The 13,613-nt window shown below is 39.4% G+C and overlaps 2 protein-coding genes across 7 annotated transcripts in view; one reads left to right on the top strand and one right to left on the bottom strand.

Annotated features, from left to right (window-relative positions):
* Positions 1-13,613, bottom strand: part of MYLK (myosin light chain kinase) — a 197,074-nt gene that overhangs the window by 183,183 nt on the left and 278 nt on the right. The window contains exon 1 of one of the 6 annotated variants that reach the window (XM_087950213.1): positions 13,395-13,528. The exons of 2 other annotated variants lie outside the window; for them this stretch is intronic. The gene's annotated coding sequence lies outside the window, so the exon portion shown is untranslated. Of the gene's footprint in view, positions 1-8,697; positions 8,781-12,747; positions 12,874-12,937; positions 12,955-13,394; positions 13,529-13,613 lie in introns of those variants that run through there. 3 more of the 6 variants (XM_087950212.1, XM_087950210.1, XM_087950209.1) reach the window with 3 other exon arrangements.
* LOC113410683 (CD63 antigen-like) overlaps positions 12,760-13,613 on the top strand; it is a 30,424-nt gene continuing 29,570 nt past the window's right edge. The window contains exon 1 of the mRNA XM_087950215.1: positions 12,760-12,947. The gene's annotated coding sequence lies outside the window, so the exon portion shown is untranslated. The remainder of the gene's footprint in view (positions 12,948-13,613) is intronic.

Here is a 13,613-nt window from a genome sequence, read left to right as displayed (position 1 = left end):
AACCTACCCAATCATCCTTCCTCCTCCTATTTTCTAAACAACAACCCTGTGAGGTGAATTGAGCTGAGAGTGAATGACTGGTCCATGGTCTCTCAGTTGGCTGGCTTGACTTGAACTCAAGGTCTCCTACTTTCTAGTCTGGTGCCTTAACCACTAGACTAAACTGGCTCCCTTTCCAAGCTAACCATGCTCCAAATATGTGGGTTTCCATTTCTAGAACTCTTAGCAATGGCCACAGTAGCTGGGAAACTTTCGGAGTTGAAGGTCTTAGATTGCTCCCAGGTTGAGGAAGTCCAAAACAATCTACCATATTTACATTAACCCTGTTTTATTCATACTGAGATCATGTTCTTCCTTTATAAGAAACTAGCTCAATACCCATGCTTTGCTACGAAACTATGTGATCGGGTTTAGTTTTTGGGGAGGAAAATAAGGGGGGGGGGAATTGTGCCTCTGCCTACCAGCATCCATCAGTATTCATCTGGCTAGCATCCTATCAGTGTGTGAGAGAGTTGAGGGCTGTTTGGAAACTGAAACAATATTTGCCGTGTGAGCAAGGAGACAGCAAGGAGCCTGGGCATGGCTTTGCTCAAGAGTTCTGTACTAAAGCTGGTTGCTGCTGTGAAATTAAAACTGAACCTCCTCTCCTCTGCTTGGTTTTGCATGTGAACAGATTTCTTTTCAGGTGGGAAAGGGGAGTAGAACTCCTTAGCATCAGAGCGTGTTAATAGTAATATATAAAATACTAATGCTAATGATGGTCATTTCAAAAAATCTTTTCTTAGTGAGCACCTAGAAGCCAAGAGGAACATACATGCCAAATTTCAAGTTTATAGGCTTTACGGTTTTGGAGATTTTATGATGATGGGCGAGTGGTGTTTCACTTATATGTATATAGATAGATAATCAAATGGAATTTAACTATGAAATATTTCCATTGGGATAGTTGCTGTTTTCAGCATGACAATTGCAAAACTTGTTCTCAAACAGGTCCAGTGCTATTTAAGACTAATATGGGCACTGATTCAAACTAAGGTGAACTAACTAATGGAGGTGACTGCCATTGCCTAGTTTACCTGGCTTTATTGTGAGCATAACCCTTCATGTCACATAGGCTTTGATGTACCCAGAGCCTGTATTTTTTTCAACCACGATCTCTGGCATGTAAGCAAAGTGCAGACTGACCTCAACCCCTTCTGCTGCTGGAGGAGTGGCTTTGTCCTTCTGGGAGAGGACAGGCAATTCTCTGGGGAAAAGGAGAAAAGCAAGAAGCAGGATGCTGGGTCAGAGAAAAGCAGAAAGCTAAAGTCATGCTCCTGTAGCTCTGGGTTAAAGGCAGGAATTCCAGAAAAAACAGAGAATCCACATAAAATGAACCGGAGGAAGGGTCTGGGTTTTTTCAAAATTTAAATAGATAATTATCTAGTTGGAATTGATCTACATTTTATCTTCGTTCTGATCCATTTGCATTGCATTCATTTTATGTGTCTGCATAATTTAAGGGTATTGTTTTTTCTGTCAGTTTGAACCCAATACAGAATTAGTGGTATTGATCTCGTAAAAACTAATTTTCCCTTATAGAGAACAGATCAACACCATTTCGACCTCTGCTGGAATGCTTATGTTTCTTTTTCCATAGTCCTTTGGATCTATTTTTGGTTTTCTTCTGTTCACTCATCAGACATGCAGATTGGAACAACACTTATTTTATCTTTTCCAATATTGATTATCTACCATCTAATATTTAAAGTCACAATGAGATTTTCTAGAATGTAATGTTTTTTTTTAAGAGTCAGGGAATGCCACTGAAATATAAATTGAGAAAAAAACACCAGTTACCAGCACTGATGATGTTACCTAGTTTGGGTAATGAAATGTCTTCAAGGAAACAACCAAGCTCAGAGAACATCAAGGACCGCTCAATGAGGGAGGGAGGGAGGGAGGGAGGGAGGGAAGGAAGGAAGGAAGGAAGGAAGGAAGGAAGGAAGGAAGGAAAATAAACCAGTCCTATACATTTAAGTGAAAACATCTGATTTCTGACACTGGATGTTTAAAAGTCAGCAAGAAAACCACTCCCTATAAAATTAGCAGTCATGTGGAAGGCACAAATTAAAGATCAGGGACAAATAAGCACCTTTCTTTCGGTCTAATTCTGCATCCAATCATAATGATATGACACAGGGACTGGGATTATGTTACACTAAGCTTTAGTGTAATTCAATTTGTTTTGGTTTCATGTACTCTCTGAATCCATCAGAGTTTTATCAATTTATGGGTTAGAGTTATAAATCAATCCAGACAGCTGTGGCTTTTCAATAAATTACAGTAAAGCAAATCTCTAAGAATGTATCAGTGTAGCCAAGATTCTTAGTGTTCATTTACAATGACTCTCTTTATAATACTCTTTTGGCTACAGCTGGATAATGCAAGCGAAATTCTACCCAAAGGAAAAATGATGGAAATAGATACAATATCTTTACTCACAATTCAGACAATCCTTACTGTTTAACATGAAAGAGAAAATCCAGATATGACACTGCATAGAATTAACCTGCTGTTTCCCAGATTTCAAGTTACCGGTAGTTACATAGTAAGCAATTTAGAAGGCTGAAGTAACTTGTTATATCACATTCCCCAGAGAAATTGGGGAACCAAATTCTCCAATTATGGAGGAAATTAGGGTATGAATGGAAGACATATCTCTGATGGATGAAGATGTCAGGTTAGCTCAGAAACTAATGGTACACCAGATGGAAAAGCTAGAGTAGGGGTGTCAAACTCGATTTCATTGAGGGCCGCGTTGTGTTTGATCTTGGGGGGGTGAGGTGGGCGTATCTGGAGTGGGCAGGGCCAGCTTGACATCACTTGTGTTGGAAGTGCCTGTGGTGGCCAGAGTGCTCTGCCAGGAAAATGGGCTCCTGAGCTCTGTTTTTGGCTGCAACGGCCTCCTGCAACCCTCTGCCAAAAAAAAAAACGGGGCTCAGGAGAGTTGCACGTGGCCCTCACAAGCCCCATTTGCACTGGCAGAGGTACTGCAGGCCAGTCCTTTGCTGTTTCCAGGGCAACCCCATGGGCCAGTTCTGAACACCCCATGGTCCAGATCCAGCCCCTGGGCCTTGAGTTTGACACCCCTGAGCTAGAGCAACAAGGTAAACCATAGCTGCCATGAGAATGCAAATAATTAAACTCTTATTGATATTTGCCAAGATTCTGGTCAGGAGGGGAAGAGCCAAAACAGCCATTAAAAAACAGGAAGGCATTGCCAAAAATTGAAGAGAGGTAGAGAAGTGCAAAGATGGCCATCCCTTTTTATCCTATTAGTAAACATGAACTTAGCAAGAGAGACAAGGACGGTGTGAGAAATACAGTCAATGTTGCCTTGTCTTGACTCTTTTTGGTACAAAAGGGAGGAAGGGGAGACATGATCAGGACTTCCAATAGTCTATTAATACAGCTTATATCAATAAGAGTTCTTGTAATTCTTATGGTATCTGTTTCTCAACATGGTCTACCTCAAATGACTGACAAGTTTATCTCACTGCTTGTTGTTCCATGAAGTACACACATCAGTACTGAAGTTGCCCCAATACAATTTGTTGTGTGTTACCAATTATAAGATTCAGCTTTCATTTGTGAGTAACCACTTCAAGTATCTAAGCTGGCTAATTAAGATGTCACTTTCAGATATACAGGTTGCCAAGATGAAGTTAAAATGACACATCAATATTAAGTCTGTAAAATATGGTACAAAAGGAGGGGGAGGTTTTTGCGCTATATAGTGTATGTATCACACAGTATTGGGTATCATGGTATTGGGTTACATAACCTATACTTTCCAAACTGTGAGAAGATGAAGTTTGTTGATGTGTCACAATGTTTTGCAACTGAGCTGAGAACTTTAGATGAGAGGGCTTAGAACAGTTCCTCATCCAGGTATATAGTGAGAGACATACAATGGACAACGAAAGCCAGAAAGGATCATCTCCAGTGACCAGAACATCAATCATCAATGGCAGAATTTCTTAAATGAGGACAGAATTGAGAGGAACGGCTGTCTTATATCCATGCTTAGGCAATAGTAATAGGAGCCCTTAAAGTAAAGCAAGAACTAAAGAATTTTTTTGAGTTGGTAGCTAGAAGAAAGGCAGGAGAAAAAACTATAAATACAGAATTGCAATGAAGTTGGACTTCTCTCTCCAAGAGGAGCAGCAGTGTTGTATTCCATCCATTATATGGGATAAATTGCAAAGGCTAAAAGAACTAACCATACTGCATGTTACATGACAACAGGAGGGATGCATGAAAAACTCAATCAGTGTCACCCATGATTCAGACCATATACTTCTTCACCTCTGTGCAACAAAAACACATCAAAAGTTTATAAAATAATTCACAAATAGCAGCTTGCATTGGTTTTCTGAAAAGTATAACTGGATGAACTATTTACCTATCCACATACTTACATATATCCACTTGAAGACACCTAATAAGCAAACCACAATAAACTCCATTCTCTCTCACACTCACATACACACACTCATTGTTTAAGGCTGGAGGTTGTTGTAGAGGAAGTATTCAATGCTCTGTTAAGCCTCTGTTTGAACAATGTTGCTATGGAAGCAAATCATTGATGCCCTGCACTTTTATCAACACTTCTCTATTTAAATCTTCTTGAATTTTCAACAAAGCTATTCACTGAACCTTACCTAATCTAAGATTCTGTTCAGATTCTCTCTCTTCTTCCCTAAATAGTCAAAAGGCATTTTCCCACCATTAGTCCTACAGTTGTGACACACGTTCATGTAAAATTTGTTCCTTGTCTTTTCAGATCTTAAGAGGTTTAGAACTTAAATTCCTATTTCACAATCAAAAATGGCAGTATTCTGAATGTAAATTCATTCTTCAACAGCTGGCTTTTCAATTCTTATTCTCCAAAGGGCTAGAAACACATTTATTTCATAGCGATATGTCTACACTGTTTAAAAACTTCTAGCTGATCTGTTTGTTTTCTTCTTCCAATTCAGTCAAAATCTTCCTTGCCCAAAATAAATTCAATCCTTGAGATGATAAAATGTAAAACACTATTTGGTTTCATGAATATGTTGGCCTGAAATGTTCACTTACCCAGGGAACAAAACAATTTGCATGGCAATTTGTAGAAGGGAAGGGAAAGCTATCACTTGGATTGGCACTGATCTTCAGAAAAGACCAGGAAAAGAACTAGAAACAGGTCCTGGCATATGGAGAAATTAAAGTATGTATATAGTACAGTACCATTACATGAGCTAAGAAGGCAAGAACTGATGGACAGGTAAGTGACCTGATAGCAGAGGAATTAATTACCTGAGGCAAGGAGCTGATCACATGCTTTGAGGGAAGGTTTTGATTCTTTGTAGGTGATACAGAAGACAGGTATGTTTATCAGGTAGCTGGAAGAATTTAGAATCTGCCACTAGTGTAATATTATGACCTATCATGTGAAAATGAGCAAGACACTATGATTTCATTGAATCTATGCATTAATTCAACTCAGTTCTTCAACCACTGTTCAGGTTTCTAATTTTATGGAGATCATGGTTTCTTATACAAGAACTAGTTTATAGCTCATAGCTAATCACAGAATTATCACTATAGTATCACTAGAATGATATAAATATACGCTTGGGACTGGTTTTTTGTTTCATTTTATTAAACCATTAGCTATTTCCACAAATAAATATAAGCAGGTTTCATGTGTCTTGTAATAATTTACTTCAACAATAAATCAAATGTGTAATTATTTAAATCATTATTATCCAATTGTACCAAATAAAGTATATTTTTGTCAGAAGATAAAAATAACAAAAATTGGGTAATAAAATGGCTGCAAGAAAACAATCAAGTTCAAATAGCATCAAAGATTCTACTGTTCAGTCCTGAGCTACAAATCAAATCAACCTTTATTGTCAGAGTACAATATGTGTACAATGAGATTGGCTGAGTTTCCCTTCGTGCACCCCTCTAACACAACTCACAGTGAAGACAAAAAAAGAAAAATTCCTAACCCAGTGAATCCAACTAACAAACACACTATCTTATTGCACCATATGAACTTATTGCACAACACGCCAGCCCTACAAGTCTATCATACTATGTTGACATGAAGTTATTTTCCATTCAGAAGTCTGACAGCCCACAGGTAGAAACTGTTCTTCAGCCTGTTGGTGTGGCTGGCTATGCTTCTAAATCTCCTACCTGATGGTAGGAAAGTGAAGAAGTGCTGACAAGGGTGTGAGTCGTCCTGATAATTTTCCTTACTCTTCTAAGCGAGCATCTTAATCCATGGATTTGTACCACATTCAAAATTTGGGTTTTTCAATGCATAGAGTCCATATTTTAATTTTACAGGGTAAATTAAATTAAAATTAAACTAAAATAGTCCCTTAATAATATGGGCTCAATTTATTGCAGCATATAATCTTAGTTAGTAAATTACACTGTGTTAACCGTACATCTTGATAACTGTTTAGCTTAAACCTTAATAGTGATTTTTAGATTTTTGAAGCCATAACATATTCAGTTATTCACGATTAATGAGATACTGGGGAAATCTAATCTCTATATTTTAAATCCCTTGTTTATTCATTTTGTTTTATTCCTTTATTTTTTCTTTTTTTTATCTGTTTAAATATCTTTTTTTTTAAATGTTTGGTAATTAAAGTCAAAAAGTCAATAATAATTTGGATTTCCACATTGAGCAGGGCAGTGGACTGAATTCCTGAATGGGGCCTTCCAACTTTATGATTCTATAAAACTTCTTAAAGTATTTTGGCTTGATTAACAATTTAAAAGCAATACAAAGCTGGTCCTTGACTTCGAACAGAGTTCCCCAACCCTCCTGGCTTTGCAGACTGACAGGGGATAGGGGATGGTTCCACGCAAGCAGCCAACAAGTGTCCGTGAGCAGGTGCAGCTCCATTTGTGTGAGCTGTGTGCATGCATGCCCACCAAGCACAGGTGCACAGTCACCATTTCTGTGGCCCAATTGCAAATAGCTCACGGCCCATTAGTGGGCCACAGCTCAGCGGTTGGGGACCCCTGACTTAGATCACAACTGGGAGCAGAAATTCCATCACTAAGCAATGAGGTCATTAAGTGAGTCATGCCTGATTTTACTACCTTTTTTGCCACAGTTATTAAGTAAATCATGCCGTCATTGAGCCAAATCTGGCTTCCTCTATTGAGTATGTTTATTGCAAGCTCCCTGGGAAATTTGCAAATGATATTCACATGACCCTGGGAAGTTGCAATCTTTGTAAATAAATGTTGATTGCCGAGCACCTGAATTTCAATCACGTGACTGCTGGGGATACTGCTGTGGTGGCAAATATGATGACTGGTTATAAGTCACTTTTTTCAGCACTATCATAACTTTGAACAGTTGTTAAAACAATGGTTTAATTTGAGGTGGGTATATAATTTACATCTCTAAATCCTTACTTGTTTGTTGTTTCCTGTGTTACAATGTTAGTTTCTATACAGTAAGGTTTCCAAGAGAAGTTTTGAGTGACACAGATATTTGTATTGCTATAAAAACAGACCATTAAAAAAGAGAACTTAACAAAGTGTGATATAAAACAGTTATGAAAGACTGCTGGTTGCAAAGGGAAGATCCTTGACCTGGTTTGTGTTACTGACAGTGCTGATGATCAGTAAATGAACAACTTTGTTCATATCTTCACATGTTCACAGTTTTGAAATCCTTGATTAAAAAGATCCAGCTGAGACCCTGAGCGGCCTGTCAGCAAATTTCATGTCCTAATCTAAGTTGTCTTCCAGCAAGGTTGTGCCTCTGGTGCCATAAAATAAGTGGCTCCTGTGGAAGCAGGAAAACTTTCAAAAAATTTGGTAAAGTGCTGAGCATCACCATTTATAACTGTCGGATCATGAAAGGATTTGTTTCCCTACAAAACAGAGCTGCTAGCAAAAAAAAAAAAAGGTGCCTGAGAGTGTCAATAATTCACCAAAAATAGCAAATAACTGGAGATAGAGGAAAATGTGAGGTCTTACCTCTTGTTACTGTAAGAACTCAATAGTTGGCTTAATTATGCCAAGTTACTCAATTATATATTCTGAAGCTGTTATCTTATGTACCAACAGACCTAATCATCATTTTTCCCCTAATAAAATTCCATTATGACCACCTACTCATACTATTTTCTTGCATTTTAGGAATCCCAATGTACATTAGTGAGCAAATACATAGAGAATAATTTTATTTAAAAAAAAACACCTGTGTAAAGCATGAATATTCTATATTGGTGTTAAAGTCATTTTAAATATTACTTCCCATCATGAAATACGTACATATCCTAATTTTTTGTCCCCTATTTCTGCTGTTCATACAGATGCTGGAGACTTTGTAAAACACTGATGCTTCTTAAACAATGTGCTTCAACTGGTGGAATCTGCTTAGAAACTGTCTTGTCCTCTAGCCCAATAATGCCAATTATTAATGTGTCCTTCCAGAAGAGCATTCTCCCACCAGCAAGCAGGATCCCCCTATTTTAATCAGTCATGGAGGGAGGATGATTTTTAATGGGAAATTATTCACATTAATAATATATTCTGGATAGCAACCCCTCAATTATTAAAAAAAATAAATCCGGCCCTTTTAAACACATATTGTACTTTGATACTTAACAATCTTTCACATACCTCTTAAAAGTTGGATTCAGGGAGATAGTGTGTAGTGTAGAATCTGGTCTAATTATTCTAAACATGCATGTCGTTGCCTCACTCTTCAAACACAAAATGAGTTATTCAATGAGCCATTAAGTTAAAAATATTCAAGAAAAAATAAACATAAGATTCCATTTCATATGAAAAAACATTTTAAGAAGAAACTCAGCTAAACCAAATGCAAATTTTATACAGCTATTTTGTTTTCGCACCCATTTGGATAAGGTATAATCCCAAACGCATTTAGTTGATACAGTATGTTCTAACCAGAAATCAAATTTCACATATATTTAGACATTCGCACATATTTCAAATGATATGTCATGTTCTCTAGCAACACAGTTATAGAGTATGGGCTAATACCTGAATAAGTCCACTTTCACATGGAACTGGTGATGTTCAATATTTCTACCAATGATTTTGATGAGGGACTTGAGGCTTAGCATAGTTTTCACATGGCACAAAACTGAGAGGAATGACTAACTCTATGTAGAGAAATGTAGAGGACAGAGGAAATTGAGGGACAAGAAGAAAAGCTACTACTAAGATAATGGCTAGATGAAGAAACCAGAGTCTGACACAGAACTGATTGTACAGGTATTGGATGTGATTCTGCCTAGCTTCACCTGCTGCTTCCTGTCTGTTAGGAAGCTTACGATCCACTTATAAGTGTGTTCAGGTACCGCTAGCTGGTTTAGTTTAGTTAGAAGAATGTCTGGAATGATGGTATTGAATGCTGAACTGAAGTCTACAAAGAGGACTCTTGCATAGGTATTTGGAGATTCAAGGTGTTGTAGGATATAATGCAGAGCCATGTTAACAGCATCTGTCGATCTATTTGCTCGGTATGCAAACTGCATGGGATCTAACAGCGGATCCGTGATGGTTTGAGCAGCTCAGAATCACACTAACTGCAGCAAAAATCACAATTTTATAAAGCTGAAGTTCCCACCTAGTTTCTGAAGGAAATACTTTGTATCACACAAACCATCTCACCAGAAGAGACTACAAGGCTTCATGACACCACAAACCTCTTCCCCATTGCCCTCGCCAGCTGTAGTAGGCTTGTAGTAGACCACTTTGGTCTAGTGGTTAAGGGACCAGAGTAGAAAGCAGGAGATCATGAGTCCAAGTCTCCCATCTTAGCCATCAAAGCCAACTGGGTAACCTTGGGCCAACAGCACTCTTTCAGCCCAACTCACCTCACAGAATTATTGTTGTGAGGAAAATATGAGGAGGAAGGTACTTGAATTATTTGTAAAAAATAGCAAAGGAGGAATACAAATAACAATTTGTTCCAGCCTATTAATGCTTGAGATATGTGCTCTGTGTATGAACTGTGGTTTACTTATTTCTTAATTAATTAGTTGTTAATTGAGAGTTTCACTATTAGTTCAGAATCTCTTCTCAGAGGACTAGACAAAACAAGCTTGTTAACTGGGTTTAGGTTTTCCCACATGACTCATTGGGTAGAAGTTAGCTAAACTTTCTGCATGACTGGATCTGTTTGGATTTAATTTAATCTCCTTTTTCATGTTTCCCTAACATATTCCTTCTCCCACGCTAACCCACTTAAGTGTGATTTGGGAATAGAGCCATGCGCACTCAGAACTCTCCTGCTTATACATCCCAAATCACCTGCACACTTCTATAAACATAATAAAATTTCAATTTCAAAGATACTTATTTCCTAGACATGGAATGCCACAGCCAAAAATTAGATTGTGCTTCATCTATAAACAATAAGTGGTAGTGGTTTTTTTATTTTTACCCTCTCCAGCAGTAGAATTTTCTCATGGTCTCTCCTGAAGCACTAGCCTGCTATGATCCTGCTTAAATTCATTATCAGCTAAGGCCAAATAAATATAGTTCCTGAATCTTATCAGAACCTTTGCCTGCACTGCATCCTACAGCATTGCTGCAAAAGAATGCAATCTTTTACAAAGCTACGAATAGCAAGTTGGACGAGCTCTTGAGCAACCCCTGTTTGATCATTCCCAGGCTATTTAAATTTTATCACATGCCTGAATCAAACAGGTTGCAAAACAGTGACTGGTTTGTCAAGGTGGCACCAAAACCAGTGTTATCACTGGTGTGACAACAATATTAGAGGGAGAGCAGCTCCATAACCATTTCTCACCGTTCAGAATAACACCATATGTATTTACACATAAATATAATGGCCTCCAAAGCTAACAATAATTAAAAATAGGAGATTGCACACAGTTGAATAAGAGACCTTTAAAACACAGGGGGGAAAATAGAAATAACTATAGCAGGGGTGTCAAACTCTCGGCCCACAGGCCAGATACATCACATGCTGACCACGCCCACCCCAGGTCAGCAAAGAGGGGAAAGTCATGATACATCATGTGACGATGTGACACCATGAGTTTGACACCACTGAACTACAGTGCTCAAAGTCACATGATGCAGAAAGTGGTAATATCCTAGCTATGCTTTTATTTTTGTGTATTTTACATTTCTTATCTTTTAAAATTGTTTCTATTCCACCCTTCTTGTGTTGGTCTGTGACCATAATAAATATGTGATTGATTTAATATGGAAACTAGCTGTTAAAAAAGTTGTCAGGGCAACAATAGTTGTAAAGTGCCACAATTAGAACATCACTAGTTACAACAGTTTATTTAGTGACCATTTGAAGTTACAATGGCAGTGAAAAAAGTGACTTATTACCTTTTTCACACATACGACCATTGCAACATCCCCTTTTGCAACCTTCTGACAAAGTCAACTGGAAAACCAGATCCATTTAACAACCAGGTTGCTAACTTAATTGCAGTGATTCACTTAAAAACTGTGGCAAGAAAGGTGGATTACCTGTATAAGAAAGGTCCTATCTTTTGCTCTACTAAAACAACAGCCGGTCCAACTGTTAAACTCAAGAGTCAAGCTAAATGAAAAGGGAGAGATATTTTCTTGTATGCCAAGTTAAAAAAAATATCTTGGGCTGCTTTTATATGGGACTTAAACATCTGGCAGTAGATTTTTTTTTAAGTCAATCTTCCTAAACTTGTTCTCCTCACATTCACCAGACTTCCACTCCTTTTATCTCCCAGACAGCACAACCATAGGTCTTTTTCAAACCTTTCTATTTTAGTTTTCAGAAGTCTTAGTAATTGCCACGCAACTGAGGGAATTCTGGAGCTGAAGTTCATATATCTGGAAGTTGTTCAATTTGAGGAAGGCTGACACAAATTATAGTGATTCAATCTAGTTCAATACATCTGGGAGCACCCGGTTGTGAAGACTGTGTTATGAAGTTTCCCTGCCCCTTTTTGCATGAAAAAAATGAAAAATATCTTTAGTGCATCCTTCTAAGCATTGCAGTTTCACATTAAAAGGTTCCATGAGCAGATGTCTATTTGACTCAGACACTTTAACTTAGGTGTGTTGCTGACTCATTGATAAACCACACATATATTGATTCCTCTGTGTGTGTATGTGAAACCAGCAGATGTGGTTAGTTTGTGCTGTCACACAAACCCAGCACTTAAGCAATAATTAAGTAAACTGTGGCTCAATTACTTAAGTGCTGGGTTTGCGTGACAGCACAAAATCTGAAGCTTGGATAAAACGCATAAAGGGGAAGGGTGAGAAATGGCACTGCACACACACTTATTCCCAAAAGAGTTTTGCATGTGTGAGAATAAGGTCTTTGTGCTTGGGGGGGGGGGAACCAAGAGCGTGAGGAAGAATTGTGAGCATGGAGCTGATGTTCATTAAAAATGATTGGTGGGGTGTGGGTGGAATGACATTTCTTATCAAAAACGTATGCTTCTCTGGCATCTGCTGGCTGGGGAAATCAGGCTCCACCGTTTAGCATCACCCCCGGGCGTTGTCCTTCAAACAAGAAGTAGCAACCGGAGAAGCCCGCTGAGAGGATTCTCACACTTGAGGCAGGAACTCGGCGGTCCTTTCAGAAAGGGAGGGAAACCTGGTAACCGCAACATAAGTTGCGCTTCGCGAGGAAAAAAAAAAAAAACGAGGCGGCGAAACACTGACCTTCGATCCAGAGATTTCTGACAACAAAGCCCACAGGCTCCCAGGAAAGTGGGGGGGAGGGGAGAAGGGGGGCAAAAAAGCGCTTCTTCGCCGACCACAATTTCCCGCGCTTCAGTGATGGGTTTCAAACCCTCCCCTCCTCCACTCACACCTATTCTTCCCCGGCTGCCTTACGAAGCGCACAAACCACCTTTTCCAAGGTAATCCGCAGGTCGCACTCTTGATCCGTTGCATCACCAAGCCGGTAACCAAGCCAAGCCGACGCGAAAGGGGCGGGGGCTATGTGAGAATCAGACTGCCTCGCTTGGCCCAAGCCACTTTCGGCCACCCTATCTTCCGTTTCTTGCCTGCGTTTTGCAGACGGCATCCTAAGACTGGAGCTTCCTCCCGGTTGTCAGTTAGGATTGCGGCAAAAAACAAACTTGTTTGTTTTGCAGGAGTAGCTGTTGTAGGATTCGAGCTGCTCGGAAGTTAAAACGCCGTCTGCAAAAAGCGATTCTTGGGCACATTTCTCTCAGCGAAAGCCCTACTTCCCCCCCCCCCTCAAAAAAAGGGGGGAGCGGACGCCGGGCGCCCTCGCAAGATCGCAACCCGGCGTTTGGTTGTTGTTTTTTCCCTTCATTCCCACGCTGCTCCAGGGGACTTACTCTGAAGTAGGTCTGCACCAGATGCCTCTTGAGGATTAAAGCAGACCTCGTGAGGAAGAGGCGCGTACTTAACACACAAACGCGGTCGGCAACGTGGAAAGAGCCGCGTGGCTTTTAGGAACCCGCTGCTCCTGCGGGTTTAATCTTTTTCCAACTCCCGCTGTCGCTTCCCCGAGGCATTGAGGACAAATTAGCCGCAGGAGCTAAATCGAGAATAGA

The sequence above is a fragment of the Notechis scutatus genome, chromosome 1 (assembly GCF_049901735.1).
Source record: "Notechis scutatus isolate UNSWTSFEM ecotype Mainland chromosome 1, rNotScu1.2, whole genome shotgun sequence".
NCBI lineage: Eukaryota > Metazoa > Chordata > Lepidosauria > Squamata > Elapidae > Notechis > Notechis scutatus.
The sequence above is the reverse complement of the archived record's forward strand: the minus strand, read 5'-3'. Positions and strand labels throughout refer to the sequence as shown.